This window comes from Saccopteryx leptura, chromosome 12, assembly GCF_036850995.1.
Source record: "Saccopteryx leptura isolate mSacLep1 chromosome 12, mSacLep1_pri_phased_curated, whole genome shotgun sequence".
Taxonomy (NCBI): domain Eukaryota; kingdom Metazoa; phylum Chordata; class Mammalia; order Chiroptera; family Emballonuridae; genus Saccopteryx; species Saccopteryx leptura.
The window spans coordinates 7709719-7722144 of NC_089514.1; the positions used below are offsets into that span (position 1 = coordinate 7709719).

General features: G+C 55.5%; 1 protein-coding gene across 1 annotated transcript in view; it reads right to left on the bottom strand.

Annotated features, from left to right (window-relative positions):
* The window catches only part of EEPD1 (endonuclease/exonuclease/phosphatase family domain containing 1), a 93732-nt gene that overhangs the window by 47055 nt on the left and 34251 nt on the right, over positions 1 to 12426 (bottom strand). The window lies entirely within an intron of this gene.

Sequence of the window (12426 nt, forward strand, 5' to 3'; positions counted from 1 at the left end):
GGAGGGAAGCGGTCCAAAAAAAAACGGCTTCTAGCGCCTGAGTCACCCTGGCAGGTCCAGAGGGCTGGGGGGAGGGGGGGGGAGGCTCTGACCCCGGGCGGGGCAGCCAATGACGATCGGACCTCTGTGACTTAGCTGAAATTCTGGACCCGTGCCGTTCTTCCTCTCCTTGGTTCACTGGATAGAGTTCTCTGGAGGCACTAGCGCACTATGTGTGGGGATTTTAGATTGCTGCCTAGTCTTAGTAAATAACTACTATCAATATTTTGCCCCAAAAGTTTAGCGTAGGAGCCCTCCAGCTGGAGGAAGTATGAGTAAAGCCTAATCACTGGAAGGAAAACTTCTTCATTGGCTCAACATCATGTGGGTCGACCAGAACTAGAACTGAGCGTGTCCATTTTCCCTGCGGCTGGGGCAGCACCTGTACAAATATGCAAAATGCACAAGAAGTGAGCTAGACCCGCCACACGTCGGCGGTCTGCAGGGAGGCCCAGAGGTTTTCCAGAAGGGAGAAGGCAGGAAGTGACTGTTCTCTCCTCCCGCCAGGAACAGCCCCTGTATCAGGGGACAGTGCCAGCCCCAGGTCCCCAGAACATCCAGATCCTCAACCAGACCTTTCCTGTGGCCGCGGCCACCCCACATCCCAGGCTCTGTCCCTCTCAACAGCACAGGACAGACTGGAGCTCAGACCCCAGGCAGCGGGACCCACCGCAGGGACCAGTGGGCACTGACTCTGTGCCGAGGGCCTTGGTTGTCCGTGAAATTGCACCCCCTGGCTTCTGGAGTCAGCTTCAGATACGTGGGGCCCTGGCTGGGCCCTGGATGTCTGTCCCTCCAATCCCACGAGGAGAAACCCACCCTACCTCTCGGCAGTGACCACTGGCTGCCGGGTGTCCACACCGTGAGCTGCAGCGCAGACATCAAGCCCCTTACAAGCAGCAGCAGCCTCGGCTGACAAGCCTTCACCTCCAGGACACCCCGAGGAGCAGTGGCGGCCCCGTGACCCAGCATGGAGCCTCACCACCGGGAGGACGGTGCCTGGTGGGCCGCGTCTGGTTTGCGTTAAGCAGCAGCTTCTCAAATAGTCTTCAAAGCCAGAGGTCCCCTGACACCGCTGTTATGCATTCCAGCTGCTGAGTATGAAACCTTATCCTCCCGTCTGTAGTCCGGGCCCCTGGTGTCCTACCCTGTCTTCCACTTAAGACCAGAATTCAGGGAGGCCCAGGTGGCCCCCTCCTTTCCCCCCGTCCCCGCCCTCTCGCCCCCAGCCTCCCCCACCCAGCCCCCACCTGGGAACCTGGGGTGTGGAGTCCGGCCTCACCAGGAGAGCCGCCTGGGACCCCGGCAGAAGCTGCTGCCCCACATGGACGGCATCTCCGCAAGGCAGGCAGCTCTAAGGTGAGCAGCCCTGTTCTCCCAGCTCAGGGTTCCAGGCGACACCTTCCAAAGCTCTGCCAGGAAGCAGGTGGGAAGAAACAGGACGTGGCTGCCTGGCGGCTCTCGTGTTCACTGCCAACAACCGTTGCTGGTATTTCTGGACTGCGGACAGCGGCCCTGGGGCTCGAGGGAGCATCACCAGAGTGTTGTGAACACAGATCGCGCTGGGCTGCCTTCTCCCAGCCTAGACTTTTCTTCTGAAGCAGATCCTACGGGGCCCGGGAACCGGCATTTCCAACGAGTTCCCAGGAGAGGCAGATGTGGTCAGCCTGGGAAGCATCTTTGGGAGACCACTAGGGTATTACTAAGAACGCCACCCTTTCACGAAGAGCGCAACACAGCCAACTTGACGTGGGACGTGTCTAAGAAGTCACTGAGCAGACCTGGGGGGGGGGGGGCGGAGGGTTCCTTGGGAGACTCCCTGTGGCCCCGTGAGGGTGCAAGGTGGGTCACTACGCGCAAACAGAGTGCGCTCAGCCCGGCTGACCTTGAGCCGTGTGTCCAGTGTGTGATATGATCTCCCTCTCCCTCTGTCTGTCCCCGGCTCTTTGTGGCCCCTCCCACTCAGCAGAGCGGCTACTTATTCCAGGACCGGAAGGCCAAGTCCAGTCTTGAGAGACTGATGGCGTTCCTGTCCTGGCCTCTCTCTAATACTGCTCTCCCCACTGACCTTTCCGGAGCCCACCTTTCTCGGCCTCCAACCACTGAAACGTGCTGGTGCTGGGGTCCCCCTGAAGCTCTTCTGAGACCACTGCCCCCCTAGAACCTGCCTGTGGAAGTCCGAACCCCCAGCACCTCAGGATGCGACTGTAACCAAGATACAATTCGTTTAAAAGGTAATTAAGTTAAAATAGGGCCATTCGAGTGGCCCTAACCCAACTCGGGTGTCCTTATAGGAAGAGATTAGGACACAGACGCGCACAGTCAGAAGACCACGTGAAGACAGGGAGGAGACAGCCATCAGCGAGACAAGGAGAGAGGCCCCAGAAGAAGCCAGCCCTGCTGACGCCTTCATCTCAGACTTCTAGTCCCCAGAGCTGTGACCAAAAAATCAAAACAAAACAAAAAAATTCCTGCTGTTAAAGCCACCCAGCCTGCGGTGCTCTGTGACAGCTGCAGAAATGGGTCCACAAGCTCCTGTTAGTCACAGTGAAAGGGAAGCTCTGTGGCCAGGACTCAGAATGTCCAGGTCCTCCACCAGCCCTTTCCTGTGGCCACAGCCACCCCCCAAGTCCCAGAAGAGACGGCATCAGGCCAAGGAGCACGCTGCTTCCCGGGCCGGGCTGGGCCCACAAACCACACGCAGCCCCCGGCGAGTCCTCCCCGAACACGGGCAGCCCACACGGCCCCTCTGGCCCGCTCCCATTAAACCCAGTGACGGGAAAGGAACTGACGGACACTCGCTGCCTGACACCCACCCCCCTGACAGGAGGAAAGAACCCCCGCTGAGCACCCAGACGGACATCCCTCATCAATGACGGCACACACGCAGGCCACGCTGAGCTGGCCTGAACGCCCCTCCCGGGTTCCGGGCAGCTGAGCTCCCACCAAGGAACCAGAGCTGGCGAGGAGGGAGGGACCCTCCTCACCAGCCCGGGCCTGGGGGAGCAGCCCGTGTGTTTTGCAGAATGAGATGGTATAACAACCACATGAATTAGATTTCTGGCCTTGAGGTCAGACAGACCTGGGCCCAAAGCCGGCTGACCTTGAACCAGTCAGAGCCGACGCTCAGGGTGTGCTTCCCGGTTTTAACATATTAACGTAATCCACACCATGAAGTAGGTGCTGTTCACACCCCCAATCTAAAGATGGGGAAACTGAGGCACAGAGTGCTTTGCCCAATTTGCCCAAAGTCAGATGCCTGAGCTTCGGTGCAGAGATCCTGCAGGTCTGGGCTGTTCACCTCCTGGTCTCAAGCCTTCCAGGGGTCAGGGTTGCCTGGGGGGCGGGGGTGGGGGGGGGCTTGTGAAAACAGAGAGCTGGGCCCCTGCTCAGAGCCCTCACTCTGAAGATTGTGGGCAGGGCCTGAGAGTCTGCATTTCTAACAAGGTAATCTGCCAGTTCAGGGACCAGCTTGGAGAACCACTGCCCTCAGGAAGGAAAACCGCTTCTAACGGTAAGCTCACGCAATCACGCCATCATGCGAAGCTCACGTGCCTATACAGAAACATCCTTAACACTGGCCCGGATACAGCCCAAAGGGGGCCCATAAAAGACTGTTTTTCTTCCCTCTGACTCAAGTGAGGATTTCAGGCATTAGCCGAGGACAGAGGGGTAGGGCCGGTCATCTGCCTCCCATCCCTACCGTATCAGCCCGCAGAGCTGGGGCAGCCGCCGCTGACCAGCGATCCCAGGGGAAGAGTACCCCCTCCACGGCGCCCAGCTCACGAAACCCTGCTGAGCTGATGATCCCTCAGCAGATACAATCTCAGCAGATACAATCTCAGCAGAGCCTCGCAGCAGGCGTGACCGCCAAGGCCAAACTGGACGAGGGACACACACTGGCTTCTGTGTTCCTGAATGTCAACATCCGAATTCTGCAGACTTGGTTCTTCCCAACAGGCTGCCAGGACGGGCATCAGGGAGGGGGAGTACAGCCCCCCCCCTTGACCTCTGGTATCATGTTTTCCCAGTCTGAGAACTTGTAGGCCTGGCGGGCCACTTTCGCTCCCAGGCCGGGGTGAGCAAGCCCCGCCCACTCCCATCCAGCCACGCAGAGACCCCCCCCCCGCTCCCTTACCCCCCTCCACCCCCTCTGCTGCCACCCCACAGCCCAGGGCAGTCTCTGAACTGGAGTAACCTGGTCCCTCTGGCCCAGGTCCAGGCCGACAGCTCATTCGGGTCACTAGGATTCACACTCTCAAAAGAGGAATAGGCCGATGAGATAAAAATAAAAACTGCTGAGCGCACGGGAGGCTCGCTGTTCCTGGAGGGCACGGCGGCGCTGTCTCTGTCCTGCCCTCGTGGTGGCCGAGGGCCCTGTGTGGACGAAAGGCCAGAAGCTCCCTGTCTGTCCGGGTTAGGATCCTGCGCTGAGATCCCAGACGGGCAGTCAGCTCCCCCATGGTCGGAAACATCAGAAGCAGTGATTTCTCCGCCCGGACTCCCTGATGACTACTACGGAAACACGGCCAGCAGCACTTGAAGCAGACACCCTTACAGAACCTCCGGGCAAGGACAACAGAGAACCGAAGGCAAAAGACTCCTATTTCAGGTCTCGGAACAAAAACTGGTCCTCGCAGGAAAGGATTTGAGGTCCCGGGATCATCAGGTTTCAGGGTAAGGCCCCTCCCGCCGTTTTCTCCCTTCCAAAGACCTTGCCCACGAATGTGGGAGTTTGTTTCCCAGATGAAGAGCTGCCCGAGGCATGGCGACCCCAACTCCGGGACTCCAGAGCCCCTCGCCTGGGAGCAGCTGGAAGGGTTTCAAGCAGGTGGCTTAACCGGTCTGGGCTGAGAAATGGACATGGCAGGTTCAGAGCTCCAACCCACACGGATCACGTTGCGAGTGTGTCTCCTCTTCACCCCCACGTAGCCGCCTGGCAACAGCCCCCTCGTTCTGCACCCTTCCACTCCAACATCCCTCCTCTGACGCGTTTCCCCGGACCCGCGGGCAGAACAGAGGCGTTCCCCTTGTGCTTCTGTAGCCCCTGCTCACACTCCCACCGCAGTGACCACACCGACACACCGCAGTGACCACACTGACACACCGGTGCTTCTCCTCCCCTGGAATCTGAGCCCCAGCAGTTCCATGTGTCTGAGACCAGCACCCAGTAGACCCTCAGTAAACGTTTGCCGAAGAAACGGTACCTGCCTGCCTCCCTCACAGCGTTTTCAGGTGTGAAGGAGAACATACTATTATAAAAGTGTCCTGTAATGAAAAAGCCCCATGAAAATGTAAAAATTTACTATCTATACCTTATTAAGGTTAAAAGCTTATTTGATTTTTAATAGCAGAAGAATGCTATAAGGCACGTGCTATAAGGACCTTGAATGTTCATGTGATCCCACAGGCCCAAATAGCATCTGGACAGCTTCCCCAGTGGACTTTATAGGGCGCTGCAGGATTCAGCTTCTAGACTGGCCCTTGTCACTATGACAGCCATGGGCACACATGGCTACGGGGCACTTGCTGTGGGACGAGTTCACACTGAGATGTGCTATAAAGCAGTGGTCCTCAACCCCCGGGGCCGCGGACTGGTACCAGTCCGTGGGCCATTTGGTACCAGTCTGCAGAGAAAGAATAAATAACTTACATTATTTCCGTTTTCTTTATATTTAAGTCTGAATGATGTTTTATTTTTTTTTTAAATGACCAGATTCCCTCTGTTACATCCATCTAAGACTCACTCTTAATGCTTGTCTCGGTCACGTGATACATTTATCCATCCCAACCTAAAGGCCGGTCCGTGAAAATATTTTCTGACATTAAACTGGTTTGTGGCCCAAAAAAGGTTGGGGACCACTGCTATAAAGGGTAAAGTGCCCAGGGATTTTTTTTTTTTTTTTTTTTTTTTTTTTTTTCTGAAGCCGGAAACGGGGAGAGACAGTCAGACAGACTCCCGCATGTGCCCAACCGGGATCCACCCGGCACGCCCACCAGGGGTGACGCTCTGCCCACCAGGGGTGATGCTCTGCCCCTCCGGGGCGTCGCTCTGCCGCGACCAGAGCCACTCTAGCGCCTGGGGCAGAGGCCAAGGAGCCATCCCCAGCACCCGGGCCATCTTTGCTCCAATGGAGCCTCAGCTGTGGGAGGGGAAGAGAGAGACAGAGAGGAAGAAGGGGGTGGGGGTGGAGAAGCAAATGGGCGCTTCTCCTATGTGCCCTGGCCGGGAATCGAACCCGGGTCCCCTGCACGCCAGGCCGACGCTCTACCGCTGAGCAAACCGGCCAGGGCCTGCCCAGGGATTTTGAAGAACACACAAGAAGAATGTAAAACATCTCTTTAATAATTTCTATTTCAACCTGACCAGGCAGTGGCACAGTGGATAGAGCATCAGACTGGGATCCAGAGGACCCAGATTTGAGGCCCCGAAGTTGCTAGCTTGAGTGCAGGCTCACTGGCTTGAGCACAGGGTGGCTATCTTGAGTGTGGGATCATATATGTGACCTCATGGTCGCTGGCTTGAGGTGAAAGGTTGCTGGCTGGAGCCCAAGGTCACTGGCTTGAGCAAGGGGTCATTCATTCTGCTATAAACCCGCCAGTCAAGGTACATATGAGAAAGCAGTCAATGAACAACTAAGGAGCCACAAGGAAAAACTGATGCTTCTCATCTCTCTCCCTTCCTGTCTGTCCCGATCTGTCCCTCTGTCTGTCTCTGTCAAATAGATAGATAGATAGATAAATAGATAAGTAGAAAAAATAATTTCTATTCAGTGATGTGCATAAATGTTGGATCTTAGTATTTTGGATATTTTGGGCTAAGTAAAACATATTAAAATAAATGTCACTTGTTTTCTCACCTTTTTAAACTGTTCTATCCAAAGGTTTAAATTTCCACATTGTACTTCACTTAGTGATATTCATAGAACCATTCACTCTGACCCAGCCCTACTGCCCAAGGTTCACTCATTTCTTAGGATTCTTCTTTTATGTGTGTGAGACAGACAGACAGACAGACAGACAGGAAGGGAGTGAGAAGCATCAACTCATAGTTGTGGCACCTTAGTTGTTCACTGATTTCTTCTCCTACGTGCCTTGACCAGAGGCCACCAGTTGAGCCAGTGACCCCTTGCTCAAACTAGCAACCATAGGGTCATGTTGATGCTCCCATACTCAAGCTGATGAGCCCGCACTCAAGCCAGTGACCTCGGGGGTTTTGAACCTGGCACCTCCGCGTCCCCGAATGACACTCTAGCCACTACATTACCGCCAGTCAGGTTTTTTTTATTATTAAATTTATTGGGCCTGACCAGGCGGTGGCGCAGTGGATAGAGCGTCGGACTGGGATGCAAAAGACTCAGGTTCGAGACCCCGAGGTCACCAGCTTGAGCGCGGGCTCATCTGGTTTAAGCAAAGCTCACCAGCTTGGACCCAAGGTCGCTGGTCACTCAGTCTGCTGAAGGCCCGTGGTCAAGGCACATATGAGAAAGCAATCAATGAACAACTAAGGTGTCACAACGAAAAACTGATGATTGATGCTTCTCATTTCTCTCTGTTCCTGTCTGTCTGTCCCTGTCTATCCCTCTCTCTGACTCTGTCTCTGTAAAAAAAAAAAAATTATTGGGATGACAATGGTTAATAAGATTATATTGATACATGTTTCAAGTGCACAATCCTATGATACGTCATCTGGATATCACATTGTGTGCTGACCACCCAGAGTCCCGTCTCCTTCTGTCAGCAGACCTCTGTCCCCCTCTTACCCACTTCATCCTCCCCCCACCGCCCTTCCCCACCGCTGACCGCCACACTGTCGTCTGTGTCTGTGGATTCTTGTCTGTTCGTCTGTCTTGCTTCTTCACTTGTTGCTTTCTGTTTTCTATCCCACATGAGTGAAATCATACGGTTCTTGACTTTTTCCATCTGACTTGACTTTGCTTAGCTGGCAAATGATGCACTCGAGACCCACCCGTGCTGTCGCAGACGGCGGTGCTCCGTCCTTCCTGAGGGCCGCGTGGGGTCCACGGTATACGCTCACCCCCTCTTCTCTGTCCAACCGCTCATCGGAGGACACTTGGGTTGTTGCCACGTCTTGGGATTCTAACAATGAAATCCTATTCCTTTGTCAGTGTCTCTGTCCAGGGATTTAGCCCCATGACCACCCAGCCTTCCAGCAGGCTCCGGTGCCAGGAAGCCCTCTGTGGGCGGGCTGGGGGCGGGCTGGCTGTCCTGGGACAGCGGCCCGCCTGTCGTCTGGGCCTGAAGGCACACAGCGCCAGCGTGTAAAAAGTTGGGCGCCGTGGCCTCAATTCAGCCCGTCCTGGCAACATGAGCTCATTGTCCTGGCACATTCCCGACGTTATTTAGGTCAGTGGCCCCATTACCCCAGGGTCTGAGAGACCTTCTATGAGGTTCTGTCTCTGCCACTTTTTTTGCAACTCTTGTCCGCTCTTTGCAGAAAACACCACTTTACAGAGGCACAAAAAACTATATAAAACAGCCAGAGATCTAGGCAACAGTTGCCCCATTCTGACAAAATGGTCTGCTCACACTGGGAATCCATTCCCGTTTTCCAGGGTTAAATACGTAATTCAAAATCGAATGCCACTTCATCTGGGGGCAAAGAAGTGCATTCCACACTTTCCATCGGTAGCTCAGTTTCCCACATCACACCGGAGATAAACCCCTTCCCCTCACCCTCGTGCTGGGCTGAGCATAGTGGGTCCCCTGTGGGCAATGCAACGTGACACCCCGGCAGAGCTCAAGAGAGGCCAGAAGACTGGGTGGCCACTTCCCCTCCCCCCCACGTGAAATACGGAGCCTCTCCTCCTCGTTGCTAAACAGTGTCAGCGACTTAGAGGTGAGACAGTTTTCAAAGAAGGGGAGTCTGGGACAGTCTCGAGTCAAAGGCTACTTTTATCTATAGCGTATCTTCCTAAATTGTCTTATTTATACAAGTAACACAAGGCTGCCTTCCCAATGTAAACAGAAACATCCCAATGGCACAGAAGCGAGTGACGAGACAGCGAGCTCACGCCATGGCCCCCTCCAGGACTCCGCTCCTGGGGACACGTGATGTCTGTCTGTCACGTTTGGTTGCCAGCCCTCCCTCTCCCTGCCCAGGGCTCCAGGCACAGCTGACCCTCTCCCTACTGAGAAGGAGCACGCTGGGGGGCTCAGCATGACCTGTGTGTGCAGGTCACAGGTGTGAACAGAGACGAACCTGGACGGCTGCTCCCTAGCCCTCTACCCCGTCTTAGGACCAGGACAGGACGGCCTTCCCACCGGTTCCCAGAAGGCATGAACCACGATCCACTTGTCCCTTACACCCGCAGCGTCTGCCACCCAGGAGGTAATTAATCAATAGACATCGGTGACACGGTCACCAAGGCAAACCATTTTTTTTTTTTTTTTGTATTTTTCTGAAGCTGGAAACGGGGAGAGACAGTCAGACAGACTCCCACGTACGCCCAACCGGGATCCACCTGGCACGCCCACCAGGGGCGACGCTCTGCCCACCAGGGGGCGATGCTCTGCCCCTCCGGGGCGTCGCTCTGTCGCGACCAGAGCCACTCTAGTGCCTGGGGCAGAGGCCAAGGAGCCATCCCCAGCGCCCAGGCCATCTTTGCTCCAATGGAGCCTTAGCTGCGGGAGGAGAAGAGAGAGATAGAGAGGAAGGAGGGGGTGTGGAGAAGCAAATGGGCGCTTCTCCTATGTGCCCTGGCCGGGAATTGAACCCGGGTCCCCCGCATGCCAGGCCGACACTCTACCGCTGAGCCAACCGGCCAGAGCCGGCAAGCCATTTTTTAAAGCTATTGTCACACAGTAGTTTTCTAGCTATTTTAGGAATGCCATGGAGGCTCTCTAGAATATATGGGGGGGGGGCACCTAAGCCAGTGGCAGCCCCAGCCTCTGCACCCCAGGTGGCCCCATCTGTTGGCCAGGCTCGGGACACCCAGACTTCATTTCCAGTGTGTTCTGGGCCAGCTGCAAACACCAGATGGCCAGGCAGCCCTGAACCACATTGGGGTTCCAGGTGTCCAGGTCAGCGCCTGACCAGGTGGGCAAACAACCCACACCCACGCAACCCAATGGACCTTCTGCAAGAGGCCAGGCCCCCGGGGATTTGTTCTGAGGGCAGGGTCAGATATCACCCCCTCCAAAAGCTGTTTCGGCCACTAGTGAAATCCGCCCATATTAACTAACACTGTCTCCTCCTCTCTGCTCAGTCGACACACACTTCCAGACCAAGTTCCCTGCGCAGGCCACGGAGCTATGAGGAGACACGTGGGAAGTGGCCCCGCCCACAAGGAACCTGCAGTCTCACCGGGAGACACCAAGTCAGGAGATGGCGTTAACCTACAATACGAAGCAATTCAGGGCCAAGCAGGGGGGTCCGGGAGAATCGGGACTGAATCTGCTTCCTCTCCAGACCCCGTGGCCACAGGTGGCCACATTCACCAGACACCAAAGAGTCACCCTCTCTCACCATGCAGGCTACGCCCAGTCCAAACAAAAGGGAAGAGGAAAAGGGACAGGGAGTGGAGACTCATTCCCTAGGACGAGGCACATGCATCCCAGCTCTGAGACACGCAGCCCTGTGACCAAGCAGCAACCTGTGTCAAAGCACTGGGGTGTGGAAAGAAGGGTGCTTAATACAGAGTTGTGGGAAATGAGTATTATTATTATTTGTGTGTGTGTGTGTGTGTGTGTGTGTGTGTGTGTGTGTGTGTATTTTTCCGAGGTTAGAAGCGGGGAGGCAGTCGGACAGATTCCCATATATGCCCAACTGGGATCCACCCGGCATGCCCACCAGGGGGTGATGCTCTGCCCATCTGGGGTGTTGCTCCATTGTGGCCGGAGCCATTCTAGCACCCGAGGTGAAGGCAATGCAGCCATCCTCAGTGCCCAGGCCAACTCTGCTCCAATGGAGCCTTGGCTGTAGGAGGGGAAGAGAGAGACAGAGAGGAAGGAGAAGAGGAAGGGTGGAGAAGCAGATGGGCGCTTCTCCTGTGTGCCCTGGCTGAGAATTGAACCCAGGACATCTACACGCCGGGCCGATGCTCTACCGCTGAGCCAACCAACCAGGGCCGAAAATGAGGAAGGAAAGGTTTAAATGTCAAACAATAAAGATTGCACGAGAACAGCAACAGTGCCTACCCCACAGGGCTGTGTGACAATAAAGTAGGTTTGTGTATTGATATAAAGTTATTAGCATGGCCAGGCACACTTGTCCCCCAGTGACTCCCCCAGACCCAGCTGAAGTGGCTGCACCTAAAACCACTGTAGAAAGCCCGGGCACTGCTCTGGGCCCTGCCCCCCAAGAGCTGCAGTGTGGTGAGCAACATTATGTGTTTGTTCTGCCTGGCCTCCCTGACCACAATATCCTTTTAGGAACTGGCAACCTGAATCCAGACCCCAACGCTTGTCCCTCACATGCCAGGAGTGACCACCAGCATGTCCAGCCTCATCAGAGGTGGTCAATGCAGGGCCAGGTCAGAAAGGCAGAGAGCAGCCTGCAGGGTCACTGCCTCGCCCGGCCTGTGAGAAGGCACTGGGGTGGCCAGCCTGCTTGAGACACCAGGAGGGAAAAACATACGGTTCAAGGGATGGGCTCTGGGCTTGGGGAGTTCTGGGTTCAAAGCCCAGCTCCACTTACAAGCTACATGACCTGAAGTCCTTGTTAGCCTCTCTAAGTCCCCGTGTCCAGGGCTATAAATATGGGCTAGTGGTGGTCCTATGCTGTATTGTAGGATCAGGGTGTCGCACACTGGGCCCTCCAAGAAACGCAAGGTTTGTTTAAAGACGATCTGCACCGTACCCGAGTCAAGCTTACAGGTAGCAGGTCTTGCCACACAACCTCTCATTTAAAAGCAACCTGCCAGGGAAGGGGCCCCAGACCACGGTGACACCCAGAGCCTCGTTCATCCTGATGGAGACGCTGGAGGCAGGAGCGTGTCAGGTCACTGTGACCAGAGGCGAGACATGAGGTCGGCCCCGGCCTTCTGGCTCTGAACCCCTGAGCGCTTCTCTCCACACCCCGGTCTGGGAAAGATGATGGCAGACCCTTCACCCAGCTTCCCCCGAAGTTTTCATCTTATAAAACACAGTGCGATGATCAAAACCAGGGAACCGGTGGTGACACGGTGCTGTTAACTGCCCGACAGACCACCGAGGTCTCCTCCTGCCCTGGGACCCACCCCAGGACCCTGCGGGGCACGTGGTCACATGTCTCCCGGTCTGCTCCAGTCTGGGCCGGTTCCACGGCCTGTCTTTGTCGTGATCCGGTCATTTGTGGACTATCTCTCCAGTTGGGTTTGTTTGTTGTCTCCTTGTGATTAAATTCAGATCATGAGTTTCTGGCAAAAAAAATACCAGAAGGGTGTG